Below are 13,164 nucleotides of genomic sequence, written 5' to 3'. Positions count from 1 at the left end.
AATATCAGCAACACTGCGCCCTCTCCCCAAAATGTGGCGACAGTAGGGCATCCTGGCAGTGGCAGAATCTGCAGGACAGGTAGGGTGCTGTCTCTAGTGCTTCTGCCGCCCGAGGCAGCCGCTCTGTATGCGCCTTGAAAACTGACAACCTCCCACACTGGCTGAGCTTTCCTAGGCAAGAACCTGCTTCATCGTGACCTAAACAGACGTCCAGAATGGCTGAAGGACCCCAGCGCATAGTACAAATTCTAGAGGGAGGGAGAGGCAAATTGAAAATAACTGAAACACAAAAGGCGCGGCTTAAGGGCTCATCTGCTGCCTAGCAAAGCTCCTGCAAACATTGCATGCAAACACTCTCGGTTTCTGCCACTCCAACCAACCAGCTCTTCCGCCCAAGGGTGACCTAGGAGGGCTGTAGTCTGGAAAGCTGCTTCAGAGGCAGGAAGCCCAGCCCAGGATCTGATGAGAAGGCTGCCCTCTGCAGCTGTTTTGGGCTTGGGGATTCCGCACATTCTCTGCATATCTCTACCCCACTCCATGCAGTCTTGCAGCCAACCCACGGCAGCGAGGGGAGGAGTTGCAAAGTGGTCTGTTGCGTGTCATTGCGAATCAGCAGCATGTAGGAGGGCCTCTCCAGGGAAGCCAGAGATTCTTGAGATGTGGGCTGGGTGCCACCTTCCTGGCAGATGTGCATAGCTGCATATAGAGTAACGTCCCACATGAGGGTGCTGTGTTGAAATCCTAGAATGAAATACATCTTTCTGCAGTGAGAGAGGGAGGAGGAGAGATTGTGGCCCTCAGCGTGGAGGCAAACAGTGTCTCTTATTTATGCCTTCAAAAAACATCAACAACCCTGCCCCATTGCTACATCTTTAGACTTCCTTCCTGTAATATTATGGGAGGAGTTCAATGTCGTGCTAAGGCAATCATCCCACCAGGGCAAACTTTAAAAAAAACCACTTTATATTTTTCAACGTTGTTGTTGTTTAGTCGTTTAGTCGTGTCCGACTCTTCGTGACCCCATGGACCAGAGCATGCCAGGCACTCCTGTCTTCCACTGCCTCCCGCAGTTTGGTCACATTCACATTAAAATAAACCTGTCCCCATTCACATCTTTCTTTAAAATAAACCAATCATTTACTACTTCCCTTCTTCCCCTCCCCTGGTTCCTTTAATTTCCCCACCTATCCCACATATTCTTGGCTATCCATCTAACTCCCTCATTCCTTTATGATTCCTTTGTTATGTGTTATAACTGTTGAATTTACCTTGACCCTACAAACGTTTTCACGTGTTTACAGTTGTTTTCCAGATACTCCACAAAAATATTTTTCCATTCCTCTTTATATACTTGATCTTCTTGTTCTCTTATTTCACTTCTTAGACCCGCTAACTCTGCATATTCTGTCATTTTTAATTGCCAATCCTCCTTATTCACTCATTTGCCAATTTCTGGGCTAACAAAATCCTAGCTGCTGTAAGGAGGCAAACATTTTGGCTTGCCAAGTAGCACACTTCGCTAGAGATGTCTTGACCCACCTACGCCCCTCCCCCAGGCCAATTTTATTTATTTATTTATTTATTTATTTATTTATTTATTTATTTATACTTTTCAAGTTTGTACATTTCACTAATTTTATACATTTCGCTAATTTTGCAATCATTTTGACATTTCAAAACTTGACTTCCTTCCCCCCTCTTTCTACAGTTCCTTAAAGTTGTTTTTAATATCTTCTGCATATCCAGATTAACTTAATTTGCTCCTTTATTCATCTTCTTTAAATATATATACTCTTATGTAACTGCAGGTTATTACAGTAAACCTGCCAGTATTTTTATCTGTTAATGATTTATCTGTAAATATTCAAAAAAACCATTTCTATTCTTTTATTTTAAAAAAATGTTATCTTGATTTCTTATTCTTCCAGTAAGTTTCGCCATTTCTGCATATCCCATATTTTTTCAGAGTCAATTTTGGGGCTGTGCGGGGAGTAGCTTTGCAAGTGGAAGCAGCTGATCAGGGCTTCCCTAAGCTGAGTCCCACCCCTGTGCCGAATTGACGTAGGCTATAAGCTAAACAAGCTATAGCTTAGGGCCCCACTCTCTTGGGGGGGGCCCCAAAAAATTTAAAGGGAAAAAACCTGGATGTACATTTCCAAAATATAAGATAAAAATCAAATAAAACCTACATACAGCAACAGTGTTGTGTGTTGTGTAGGCTCCTATGATGGAAGTCATGGGCCCCGCCTGCTAGCCTACTCCCTAAAATATCACTGGTTTGCTCATTTCTATATACAGAGTGCCTACATTCTGTGTGGACTGGTTGCATGGGAAGAAGAAGAAGAAGAAGAAGAAGAAGAAGAAGAAGAAGAAGAAGAGGAGGAGGAGGAGGAGGAGGAGGAGGAGGATGAGGAGGAGGAGGAGGAGGAGGAGGAGGAGGAGTTTGGACTTGATACCTCGCCTTTCATTCCCCTTAAGGAGTCTCAAAGGAGCTAACAATCTCCTTTCCCTCCTCCCCCCCACAGCAAACACCCTGTGAGGTGAGTGAGGCTGAGAGACTTCAGAGAAGTATGACCAGCCCAAGGTCACCCAGCAGCTGCATGTGGAGGAGCAGGGAATCAAACCCAGTTCACCAGATAACGAGTCCACTGCTCTTAACCACTACACCACACTGGCTTTCATGTGCAACATGTGCAAATGGTTTTAGATACCAATTAGGTCCATAAATTACCATATAGCATATATTCAACACAAAAAGCAGCAACAATTTGTTGTTGACAAAGGACGGCTGGACATTTAAAGGGCCCCATTACCTTCAGTAGCTTAGGGCCTCATCACTAGCCCTGTCCCACCCACTGAGTCATTCTGTCAGGTTGCCCTGTGAGGTCTTTGCAGGTTTCCTCCTCAATCCCTGCCATTCCCCAACCCTACCCATTACTGCCCTAGATTTGGAACGGACTTTGGAGACCAACAAGTCCAACTCTCTGCCAGCTAGGATGCAATGAAGGCATCCCTGACAGACAGCCATCTAGCTTCTGCTAGAATACCTCTAGGGAAGGAGAGCCTGTCCACCCTACTGTCAGAAGGTGGGGCGCGGGTGTCACTGTGGTCCAAACCACTGAGCCTCTTGGGCTTGCCAATCGGAAGGTCGGCGGTTCAAATCCCCACAATGAGGTGATCTCCCATTGCTCTGTCCCAGCTCCTGCCATTCTAGCAGTTCAAAAGCACACCAGTGCAAGTAGATAAATAGGTACTGCTGCGGCGGGAAGGTAAACGGCATTTCCGTGCACTCTGGTTTCCGTCGCGGTGTTCTGTTGCGCCAGAAGTGGTTTATTCCTGCTGACCACATGACCCAGAAAGCTGTCTGTGGACAAAAGCTGGCTCTCTTGGCCTGAAAGCGAGATGAGCGCCGCAACGCCATAGTGACCTTTGAGTGGACTTAACCATCCAGGGGTCCTTTACCTTTACTGTCAGAAGACTCTTGTGGTTGGGCAGTTTCTCATAATGTTTGGCCAGATTCTGCCTCCTGACAATTCCAGCCCTCTGGCTCAAGACCCACTCTCTGCAGCAATGGAGAACAAGTCCACTCCACCTTTCTGTGCACTCTGGTTTCTGTCACGGTGTCCTGTTGCACCAGAAACGTGTTAGTCCTGCTGGCCGGATTACCTGGAAAGCTGTCTGTGGACAAACGCCTCCTCCCTCGGCCTGAAAATGAGATGAGTGCCACACCCCACAAAACCCTTGAGCAACCGTATGTTGGAAGCATTGTGCAAAATTAAAATGACCATCCAGACCTAGCTGCTTGGTATGAGGAGTCCGGGGCAAACATCAGGTCAGCAGTGGAGAAGCGCCCTGGTAGTGCCCAAAAGTGTCCTGCGGTAACATCAGACCTTTTGTGTATGTGTGTGTGGTTGTGGGACAGGGGGAGGAATATCCTCTTAGCAATGGAGGAATCTTCCTCATCCCAAAATACCCACTACAGTGGTACCTCGGGTTACAGACGCTTCAGGTTACAGACTCTGCTAACCCAGAAATAGTACCTCGGGTTAAGAACTTTGCTTCAGGATAAGAACAGAAATCACACGGTGGCGGGGCAACGGCAGCGGGAGGCCCCATTAGCTAAAGTGGTACCTCAGGTTAAGAACAGTTTCAGGTTAAGAACGGACCTCAAGAACGAATTAAGTTCTTAACCTGATGTACTACTGTAGTCCCCTGACTCCTTTCCTTCAATTCACCCTCACAGAAAAAGTCACTTTAAAAAGTAACACACACACACACACACACACACACAGAGAGAGAGAGAGAGAGAGAGAGAGAGGGAGAGAGTCCTGAGGAACGTGGCAACGATTGGGGAACAGGGCATTTTATCTCCTTTTTAATGGCATTGAAATGAGCCAGACAGACATCCTTGTGTACCCCAGGGGAGATGATGCCGAGAGGGGGGGCGGTCCTCTGGCATTTGGGGAATGTGAAGAAGCCCCTGGGTTGCAGCTGCTCTAGGAGTCTTTGTAGCAGCAGAATCCTGGAACCATAAAACCGTGTCCTCAAACCAAGGCAGGCATATGTTTGGTTTTGTGTTGGTAAACACAAGCTGAACTCGGAACGCAAACAGAGGGCAGGTTGAGAATGGCCTGTGGAAGGAAGATCCCTTTCTCCTCAGACAAATGACCCGGGTGGGAAACAAATAGATTCGATGCCGGTGGTGGAATACTAATCCCCCAGACATCGGCCGAGCTCTGCAGCGTTCCCCTGGTGCAAAAGCAAGCTTGGCAGCAACACCTAGAATGGCTTGCAGCAGCAGCTATACATATAGAATAATCGCAAACTCAGAAGATGTGCAGATCTTTGCAGAGCCAAAAAAGCACCACCTGTTCCACCTGCAAGTAGGAAGTATCACCTGGCATGATGGGGGAAACCCAAGATTTGCAGATGTTCAAAAATATTTTTCGAGGCAAAAGCTACATAGCACTTGCCCCTCACCTCCCATTGGCTCCCCCAGCCAGCCAGCCACAGTCGGTTTAAAAGCTGCTCTGCCATCTTTTTTAACTTAAGTGGCAGCAGTTTAGGTCCATCCTTCTGTACATGCCTGGTTTGTCTCAAAATGTTTCCCAGCACGCATAGCTGTCAACTTACAAATTTGAAAATAAGGGACCAGGAGCCTTGAAGATAAGGGACCAGCAGCCAAAATAAGGGACCTGCAGCCTCACCTGTTCCAGGCACTCCAGTCTTCCTGTCCTTCCGCAGTCTGGTCAAACTCATGCTGGTAGCTTCGAGAACACTGTCCAACCAACTTTGTAACCAGAGGTTCAACTGAATAGAATCTGAATCACATGCACCACAAGGCCTATGCAGCCTCAGCTTAAGATGGCTCCCCGGCCTGGCTTTGCACTGCAAAGTTTGCAGCAGCACGTGCAACAAAATGGTGTCCAGCATTCAAAAACCCCCTCAGCTTGCATTAACTAGCCACACACAAGGCATGCAAGCTCCACCCCCCAGTCGTTCTTAGACTTCTTATTCGGTGAGCAACACAGCCAAGCAACACAGTTAGAGCCTCCCTCCTCCCTGGCTGGCAGGGAGGGAGAGGAGCTGCTTCCTTTGACATTTAAGGGACATCATTTAAGGGGCATTTAAAGGACATCCATCAATAAGGGACAGCAGCGGGACATGGCGCAGGAATAAGGGACTGTCCCTTCAAATAAGGGACACTTGACAGCTATGCAGCATGTAACCTCGTCCACACATTGACCCTGCTCAGCTGTGGAACTGGCAGCTACCTTGGACTTTTCTGGCTTTCAGCCTCCTAAATAGTGACCTAAATCTTGCTTCAAGGACTTCACGCAACTCTATTTCCCCACATCGGGGTGCCAGCAAGAAACACAGACACTCACTTATAACTACATCACAACCCAGCATGCACCCACACTCTCTTGAAAAGGGAGCAGTTCTGTACACCAAAAGGCTCATTTTAATTTTCCACTGCATTGTACCAAAAGGGAATCGAGGAAAAGGTGAATCTGAAGAGAAACCAGAGTATTGAACAGGAATCAAGTAACTAACCGAGTCTAATGTGCCATTGAATCTAATGAGCACCTGAATTTTCAGAACCTTGAAACCAAAAAAATATTATTTGTTGGTGAATGCAAATGTGCCATCAAATCTAATGTGCACCTTAATTTTCGCAACGTAATTTGGCCAAAAACGGTGAGCATTAGATTTGAGTAAATAAAGTCAGTTAGATTTCAGTTGGGTCAGCTTCTGAGTATTATGACCTAGACCCAACCCAACAATTTGAAGCGGCAGTTTAATTTCATCAAGCAGTAGCAATAGCAGGTGTTTGCTGCAGCATAAGAAGGACTCCTAACTGCACCTGGAGAAATTAATATTTGGTTCGCTGCTGAGGAGCATTGCCTAATGTGATTAGCTCAGTGTGGTTGCCAGGATTTAAATGTTATTTCACCACTCTTGCGCCTTTGCCATTAAGAGCAACATGAAAGTGAAAACGTAGCAGGTGAAACTTTCTCTATCAAATCATCTCCCTGCCAACAACATCACACCTGCTGGATGAGGAGAGGATTGTGCACTCTTCCCCAACCTGGTGCCCTCAAGATGCTCTGAACTCCCATCATCCCTGACCATTGGCTGTGCTGACTTGGGCTGAAACATCAAGAGAAGATTAGCTTGGGAGAGGCTAACCTAGTTGTGTGGAATGCAAATGCATGCCAATTTCACTCTCCTTTTACAATGACATGGTGTAACTTATGCTGCTATCACTGGTACATGGGCAGAGTTTCGACGTGTCAGGGCACATCTGAAATCCTACGATTACTCAGAAATTGCTCCTGTCTCTGAAATTGGCATAATGGTATTCCTGCAATTAATCAGTTAATTTTATAGCACATGCCTCATTAATACTCCCACAGCCACAGACAGAACCAACAGTCCTCCAATCCAGGAGGGAGAGGGGGATTGACAGTTAACGAAACACCGTGGGACCGCCCTCCCCGCTTGGGGTGTGGTTGGTTGGGTTTTATCTTCTAGGGATACTTACCCTATCAAACCTTCACCTCTTCCCCATACCATTTTGGCCCAGGAGTCCTGGCCCAGGGATGACTTGTTAATGAGGGGATGTTACCCCTCTATTGGAGAGGCTAGTATGGGGTCTGGGATTCCCACTATTGAAGGGCTAGGGAGGAATGGCGGCGGGGCTAGATATCACTATTGGCGAAGGGTTTTGAGATGCAGTGATGCTCGAACCCCTTCCAATCTACGCCCCATCCCAAGGGACGAGAGTAGGGCAAGCAGGGATTACCCACCTCCGTCATTGGTGCTGTGCAATGCCAGGTCCATAGGCAACAAAACCACCAGCATTACACTTTCCATTGTTAAGTTTGGAATAGAATAGTTGCTTTGGAAGACGATAATCAGGCATCTGCACAACATGACCAGTCCAACAAAGTTGATGTTGAAGAATCATTGCAAGCTGTCGGGAATCTCTTATTCCTAGCAGGGTCACCCAAGGCGGTAAGATCAAAGTGAAGGAGCTAGACAAAGAATGATCCAAGAAGTCCTCAACTGCAGAACAGGCAGATGATGACAAGCGGTATGTTGCAATTATAGCAAAAGCAGCACCTGGCAGGATTTTCCCTTCTTTGCAACTCTTAAAGGTGCAAGAGACTCCAGCTCTTGTGATGAATTTTCTATTGAGCAGTAGTTTTCTTGGGAAGCGGCCATGCTGTGTGGGACTAGTTCTGTAAGACATGCCAAATAAGGATCAGCATATGAGTTCATAGCTTTCTTTAGGAATCTCTTCGCTAGGCCATTCTCAACAAGTTCATTGGATTTTGTAGATCCCTTGGGCTGGATGTTTTGTGGATAGAGCCATCTAGCTTTGCAAATCCTTGGAACTTGCAGCCATCAAACCGATGTATATTATCTGATTGTACTACGGCAGGCATGCCATGTTGAGCAAATACTGATGCAATGAGGGTGATTACTTAAACGGCTGTCATGTTGGCCAATTAAGCTGTAAAACCTATTTCAAAGCTACGGAGGACAGCTATGGAATAGCTCTGTTCTCCTCCTCCGCATGTTCTGTTGATGTAAAGATTACCGGTAGCTCCCTGCCGCCACATTCTATATGAATGGGGCAAGCATGTATTTCATGTATTGCCCTGCCTATTCAGTTTGGCCCAAGGGCAAAAGGAAGAGAATGACATTAAAAACAAGAGCTAATGCTCAGAGGTGGACAGCTGCACTCCTGCAATGGATAGCTGGCTCTCCCATCCTATTATTGCAATTACAGAGAAAGCAGCACCTGGCAGGATTATCCCTTGTATGCAACTCTTAAAGGTGCAAGAGACTCCAGCTCTGTGAACCTAGCAGGTCTATGCCCTCTTGCTATTTTGGTCACAAAATTAACCCAGTTCCTTTTTCCTGTGCAGTGCATTTCATTCCGTCCCTGTGTGAGAGGTTTTTTCCCAGCCACAGTTCTGTCTTGGACCTTTCTTTTCTTTTCTTTTCTTTCCTATAGAATTTTTATTTAATTTTCTGTTTTACCATTTAAAATACTCATTTTTACATCCTTAAAATATCAGTGACCCCCTTCTTCTCTTTCCATGGTTCATTTTGCATATCATAAATCTCTGCATATTTTACCAAAACTAAACCATTCCGTATTCCATTATTGCATCCATTGAAACTTATTTACACTGTTGAATTGATCTCAATGCTGCCAACGTTTCCAGGCGTACACAGTTCCCCCCCCCCCGCCTATATTCAATAAACGTCTTCCAATCTTCTTTAAACGTATGTTCTTCTTGTTCTCTTATTCTATATGTTAATTCTACAAGCTGCGCATATTCTGTCAGCTTAAGTTGCCATTCTTCTATAGTTGGGACCTCGCTCATTTTCCATTTTGGGGCTAACAAAACACGGGCTGCAGTAGCGGCATACATAAATAACCTTTTTTGACACCTGGGAATTTCCGTCTGAATTATCCCCAACAGAAAGGGCTCTGGTTTTTTGTTTTGTTTTTTTGGTTCTGCCTTGAACCTTGCTTTCTTAATGCCTCCACTGCCCTAGTACAGCTCTATGGGTGACATATTCCAGCATGGGAAATTGCTGGACCATGGGCACTTTTCATTTTTAATAGCATGCACCACTTTGGAAAAAGTAAACAAGGAATTTGATGTCACGCTATGCTGGCGCAAGCACATCAGCTTGGTAGACAGAAGGTCCTCCCCTTCCCTCACCCTGCGCTCTGTTCTGGGGCTCCTCCTGACCTCTCCAGGGCCAGTGGGAGGCGTGGTGCATGAGGGGAAGTGGTGGGGAAGCCCCATAATGCCTTGGGAAGCCCTTCCACAGGACCTCCAAAGACAAGGTTTGTTAGATGCCTCCTTCCCCATTCTCATGCAAAGTTAACGCATAGGCAGGGTTGTGGGTGTCAGATTTCAGCCTAGAGATTATCTCTGCCCCTTTCACTTGACTATTAAAGCAGGAAGGGATGGTTTCTCTTTCTCCAGCCCATTTTTTCTCTGCCGGTCGTTTGTTCTACTACTAAACATCTTCCAAGACAGCAATGCCCATTTACACCACAAAGAACTCATAACCAACCTACTGTACTTTCAGCAGCCAGAAACATCATAACTGGAGAGACACTGGAGAGACCTGTCAGGAGTAAGCATGGACCAATGGTAGCAAATAGTATGGGAAACAGCCTTATTAGAAAAATTAACCAATAAACTGAAACTGTACGGGGACAAATAGAAGACGATGCCTTCACTCTAGTATGGCTCCCCTTTATCACATACACAGCCCAACAAGACAATGACAAAAATCCACCACAAGCATACAAATCAATATGGCTAACCTGGATCCAAAACACCCACCCACCCCACTCACACATGAAAACAAAGACCACCACAGCCAATCGCAAACAAACAACCACACCCTAGGCCAACCCCAACCTCCCTCACCACCAAAGGAACACAAGTGAATAGCAGAGAACCGGCACAAGCGACGCTGACACAAAACCCCACATATATTAAGTAAAATAGAAATGTTGCCACCCCACCCCCCCTTTCCCCCTTTCCTTCCTAATGTCTCAACAAATGAAACTGATCTGTAAAAAATGTTACGGGGGGGGGGGGGGAGAGAGAGATTGCACATACCTTTGTAAACCAAGAAAATCTTTAATAAAAATAACAAAGAACAAACAGCAAAAAAATCCCAAAAAACCAAAACCAAAATACAAAGCCCACACACCACGGAGCAGATTGGGGAGGCAAGCAAATGAAAAGGTCACACAGGAGAAGCTGCGATTTCTCCATCTCCTACTTCTGCAGTCATTCTGAAAGGACAAATAAAAATATCCAGAATGTAATCTGGTGGCTAAAAGCAGACTGTTCCATTTAAACAATGCATTCAATGGAAATAAACCTGGCGATAATATGGAAGGAACTCAATGTTACTCTGTCATTCTGCGGGCGCAAGCATTTTGGCTTGCCGTATGGAACAATCCTCTGCACCCCACAAGAGCCAACTTCAGGGGGTGGGGTGGAGTGAGGTAGAGTGGGGAAGAGAGTGGAGGAAAGCCCCATTGCATAAGCAGAAATCCTTGAGCAGAGCTTCCATTGACAAAACTCATTGTGGCACCTGATGTCAACCTCGAAATGATGCCTGACCGTCATGCCAAGGTAGAAAGGGGGAGTGAATACAGTGGTACCTCAGGCTAAGAACTTAATTCTTTCTGGAGGCCCATTCTTAACCTGAAACTGTTCTTAACCTGAGGCACCACTTTAGCTAATGGAGCCTCCTGCTGCCGCCGCGCTGCGGCCGCACAATTTCTGTTCTCATCCTGAAGCAAAGTTCTTAACCCGAGGTACTATTTCTGGGTTAGCGGAGTCTGTAACCTGAAGCGTATGTAACCCGAGGTACCACTGTATCTACATTGGGAACAAGAGTAGGAGGAGGCGAGCTAGAGAAGGAGGCAGCGGCGGCGTGTTGAAACGGCAATGGTGACGAGTTGCGCAACTGGGCTGCACGGGAACATATAGGATTTCAGATGTGATCTTCATGGTGTCGTGCTAGAATCTTGAGGTTTTAATCTGAGTCACCCCAATGGATGCGGAGAGTGATGTTGCCTTGGACATTTTAATCACAAATGTAGTCAGAGTCTTCCAAACAAGATGTCATTGAAAGATTGCATTAGAGGGACAAATGTAATATACAAGCGTGGTGTTGGGAAAGTATTAATGAAGCTTCGGAAACCAAGGATTACAGCAACAATTTGGTCCTCAGGAAAAGTAATTTGCACAGGAGCTAAAGTGAAGAAGAAGCTAAATTTGGTGCCAGACGATTAGCTTGTAGTCTGCAGAAACTAGGTTTCCAGGTGATTTTTACAGATTTTAAAGTTGTCAATGTTTTAGCAGTATGCAATATGCCCTTTGAAATCAGATTGCCGGAAATCACAAAAAGCAACAGACCCCATGCTAAAATCTCTCAGAGCTACTTTACAGTTTTTTTCAACAGGAAGTATCACAGTTACAGGGCCAAACGTAAAGGCTGTTGCCACTGCAGTGGAACAAATTTATCCATTTGTGTTTGAAAGCAGGAAAGAAATTTTATACGTTGCCACTTCACGATTAGGCAACCTAACCAAGCACCTTTTATAAGACTGGACTAATAGCAAAAAAAAGAAGAAGGTGGTGAAGAAAAGGACAAGTGGACCAACACAGCTGAGGGGGTGCAAACTCTTGGCCATGGTGATAATCTCCAGTCCCCTTTGGATTTTATTTGGAACAGTGCTATATTGTAAAAACAAACGTTTACAAGATACGAAATTGCTGGTTTTTACAAGACATTCTTTTTTTTTTTTTTTACAAGACATTCTTGTCTCTTTTACATTTTGAATTATGGTGCTGGAGGAGACTCTTGAGAGTCCCATGGACTGCAAGAAGATCAAACCTATCCATTCTGAAGGAAATCAGCCCTGAGTGCTCACTGGAAGGACAGATCCTGAAGCTGAGGCTCCAATACTTCGGCCACCTCATGAGAAGAGAAGACTCTCTGGAAAAGACCCTGATGTTGGGAAAGATGGAGGGCACAAGGAGAAGGGGACGACAGAGGACGAGATGGTTGGGCAGTGTTCTCGAAGCTACCAGCATGAGTTTGACCAAACTGCGGGAGGCAGTGGAAGACAGGAGTGCCTGGCGTGCTCTGGTCCAGGGGGTCACGAAGAGTCGGACACAGCTAAATGACCAAACAACAACAACAACAACACAAGACATTCTATTTATTTCTGCAGTAATTTCTGTGTGTACATAAGCAGATTTGTCATGATATGCACTAAATCTGAAAACACTTCTATAGGTTGAGCTTGTGTTTTTATTTGTGAATATTCTTTACATTTTTGTACGCTGAATGTTGGGCACCAAAGAAGCTGTAGACATTACCCTTTTTCATCTGATAAAACGTGCACACATAAAAGTCTGCAAAACTTTTCTTTTTTAAAAAAAGGAGGCCAGCATTACCTCCTACTTGCCAAGGAACCGGTGTGCTGCTGAGGGGCATATCCGGCTTCCCAGAATTGCACTGTAGCCGTTGCTGCAACAATTCATTCCTCAGAGGCGGTGTGATCCTGTCTCCTGAGGTGAGTTGCCTTACTTTGCCTCAAGAGTGAACTGGCCCTGCATGAATTTCACCCAAGGAATTGCAAATGCTATATAATTGAGAAGACACCCGATCACAGGGGGATTTTCACACACACCCCCAGTCTCACAATGAAATTGACAGGCCAGAGTTTGTAATGCTGAAAAATAATCAGTGATAACCTCCTCCAAAACAGCTGAAAAGACAAAAATGTTTAAGGCATGGAGGGCATCCCTGTGGTTTCTCAATGCTGTTAGACTCCTCTTGACCACAACCAGCTATTATTTCATCTGTCCAGAAGTTCTTATCTCACTCAACGCACTTTCCTTGAATTCCCGGGCCTTGGACTCCGCTTTCTCTGCAAACATCGCAAATGTTTCAAGGGCAGATAAAGAATTAAGCTCACCAAGGCTTTCTGTGATGCTGTGGCAGGTCAGGGATCACGAGGCCCTTCAGATGGGTGTTGCGTACGTCCCTCCGGAAGGATCGCTAGCCTGGTGATCAAAGGCAAGCTAT

At 45.8% G+C, this 13,164-nt stretch overlaps 1 pseudogene across 1 annotated transcript; it reads left to right on the top strand.

Moving 5' to 3' along the window:
* The first annotated feature begins 11,033 nt into the window (after positions 1-11,033).
* On the top strand, positions 11,034-11,672 carry LOC310752338 (TATA box-binding protein-like 1; annotated as a pseudogene). The gene has a single exon. The product of its transcript is annotated as a TATA box-binding protein-like 1 (transcript).
* Positions 11,673-13,164: the final 1,492 nt, after the last annotated feature.

The sequence above is a fragment of the Podarcis filfolensis genome (assembly GCF_964270895.1).
Source record: "Podarcis filfolensis genome assembly, chromosome: 17".
NCBI classification, from domain to species: domain Eukaryota; kingdom Metazoa; phylum Chordata; class Lepidosauria; order Squamata; family Lacertidae; genus Podarcis; species Podarcis filfolensis.
The sequence above is the reverse complement of the archived record's forward strand: the minus strand, read 5'-3'. Positions and strand labels throughout refer to the sequence as shown.